Source organism: Solanum verrucosum, unplaced genomic scaffold (genome assembly GCF_900185275.1).
Source record: "Solanum verrucosum unplaced genomic scaffold, falcon-dt-bn FXZP01000251.1, whole genome shotgun sequence".
NCBI lineage: Eukaryota > Viridiplantae > Streptophyta > Magnoliopsida > Solanales > Solanaceae > Solanum > Solanum verrucosum.
This window is the reverse complement of record NW_026020453.1, coordinates 746,394-749,297: the sequence shown is the minus strand read 5'-3', so window position 1 is coordinate 749,297 and position 2,904 is coordinate 746,394.

Below are 2,904 nucleotides of genomic sequence, written 5' to 3'. Positions count from 1 at the left end.
GTCTATTGTGATTGTGTCTTTTTCGTCAATCACAAGAGTACCATGCCCGACTTAGTTGAGTTAGATATGCTAGATTTTGATGTCATTCTAGGTATGGAATGACTTCATGCCTGTTATGCGTCAATAGATTGTAGAACTCGAGTAGTCAAGTTCCAATTTCCCAGTGACCCAGTTATAGAGTTGAAGAGTAGTTCAATAGTGCCTAAGGGTCGATTTATTTCGTATCTTAAAGCAAAAATCTAAGGGGTGTGTCTATCACTTAGTCCGAGTTAATGACTCAAGTGTTGAGGTACCTCCTATATGGTCAGTTTCAGTAGTAAAAGAGTTTCCAGAAGTCTTTTCAGATGATCTACCCGGAGTCCCACCTGAGAGAAATAGACTTCGATATAGATATTCTCCCAGATACTCGTGTTATATCTATTCCTCCATATAGGATGGCACTAGCAGAGTTAAGAGAGTTGAAGGAGCAGTTGAAAGATCTCCTTGATAAGGGTTTTATTCTACCAAGTGTCACATTGGGGCGCTCCAGTCTATTTGTGAGGAAGAAAGATGGTTCCCTTAGGATGTGTATACATTACCGTCAGTTGAACAAGGTTACCATCAAGAACAAGTATCCTCTTCCAAGGATTGATGATCTATTCGATCAACTTTAGGGTGCCACATGTTTCTCTAAGATAGATCTCAGATTTGGCTACCATAAGTTAAGAGTAAGGGAATGTGATATTCCAAAGACATCATTCAGGACCTGTTATGGTCACTATGAGTTTCTGGTCATGTCGTTTGGTTTAACTAATGCACCTGCAGCGTTCATGGACCTTATGAATAGAGTTTTCAAACCTTATTTAGATATGTTTGTTATCGTCTTCATTGATGACATACTAATCTATTCAAAGAATAAAGAAAATCATGCTAGTCATCTCAAAATAGTTCTCCAGACTTTGAAAGATAGAGAGTTGTATGCCAAGTTCTCTAAGTGTGAGTTTTGGATTGAGTCCGTGGCATTCTTAGGCCACATTGTGTTTGGAGAGGGAATTTAAGGTTGATACCCAGAAGATTGAGGCAGTGGAGAATTGGCCTAGACCCACATCTCCAACTGATGTTAGGAGTTTCTTGGGATTAGCTGGCTATTATAGGAGGTTCGTAGAGGGGTTCTCATCTATTTCATCCCCTTTGACCAAGTTAACTCAGAAGACAGTAGGGTTTCAATGGTCTGAAGCTTGTGAGAAGAGCTTTCAGGAAATTGAAAAAGAGGTTGACTACTGCCCAGTTTTGACCTTACCAAAAGGTACACAAGGCTTTGTTGTCTATTGTGATACGTCTAGAGTTGGTTTGGGTTGCGTGCTAATGCAGAATGGCAAAGTCATAGCTTATGCCTCCAAACAGTTGAAAGTTCATGAGAAGAATTACCCAACCCATGACTTAGAGTTGGCTGCCGTAGTATTTTCTTTGAAGATACGACGTCATTATTTGTGTGGTGTTCATGTTGATGTATTCACTGATCACATGAGTCTTCAATATGTGTTCACTCAGAAAGAGCTTAATCTCAGACAAAGAAGGTGGTTAGAATTACTCAAGGATTATGACATGAGTATTCTTTACCACCCATGTAAGACTAATGTTGTTGCTGATTCTTTAAGCAGGTTGTATATGGGTAGTACTGGCCATGTTGAGGAGGAAAAGAGAGAGTTAGTGAAAGATGTGCGTAGACTTGCACGCTTAAGAGTCTGACTAATGGATTCCAGAGAATGAGAAGTAGTGGTGATGAATGCGGATGAATCTTCATTAGTGTCAGAAGTGAAAGAAAAGCAATACCAAGATCCCATTTTTCTTGAATTGAAGGCAAATGTTCATAAGCAAAAAGTATTAGCTTTTGAACAAGGGGGAGATGGCGTACTGAGATATCAAGGTAGATTGTGTGTATCAATGGTGGATGGACTCCAAGTGTGGAGGAGGCTCATAGCTCCAGATATTCTATTCATCCGGTTTCCACAAAGATGTATCGTGATTTGAGAGAGGTGTATTGGTGGAATAGTATGAAAAAGTGCATTGCAGAATTTGTTGCTAAGTGCCCAAATTGCCAACAAGTTAAAGTAAAACACAAAAGGCCCGGTGGTTTGGCTCAGAATATAGAACTTCCAAAATGGAAGTGGGAGATGATTAATATGGACTTCATCACAGGTTTACCAAGGTCTCGCAGGTAACATGATTCTATTTGGGTGATTGTCGACAGAATAACAAAATCAGCCCACTTTTTGCTGGTAAAGACTATTCATTCGGCAGAAGATTATGCTAAGTTGTATCTTCAAGAGGTGGTAAGACTTCATGGGGTTCCGGTCTGCATTATTTCAGACAGAGGTGCACAATTTACTGCACAATTTTGGAAGTCATTCCAAAAAGTCTTGGGTTCAAAGGTGAACTTAAGTACTGTCTTTCATCATCAGACAAATGGGCAAGCAAAGCATACTATTCAGACCTTAGAGGATATGTTGAGGGATTGTGTGATTGATTTCAAGGGGAATTGGGATGATCACCTACCTCTCATTGAGTTTGCTTACAATAATAGTTACCACTCGAGCATCCAAATGGTTCCTTATGAGGCTCTTTATGGGAGAAGGTGCAGATCTCTTATTGGATGGTTTAAGTTGGTGAAGCAGGGTTGATAGGACCAGATTTGGTTCATCAAGCTATAGAGGAGGTGAAAGTGATTCAAGAGAGGTTGAAAATGGCGCAAAGTCATCAAAAATCCTACACTGATGTTAGGAGAAGGGAGTTAGAGTTTGAAGTAGATGATTGGCAATATATTAAAGTTTCATCCATGAAAGGTGTTATGAGATTTGGTAAGAAGGGGAAGCTTAGTCCTTGGTATATTGGCCCTTACAGAATATCGAGAAGGGTAGGTAATGT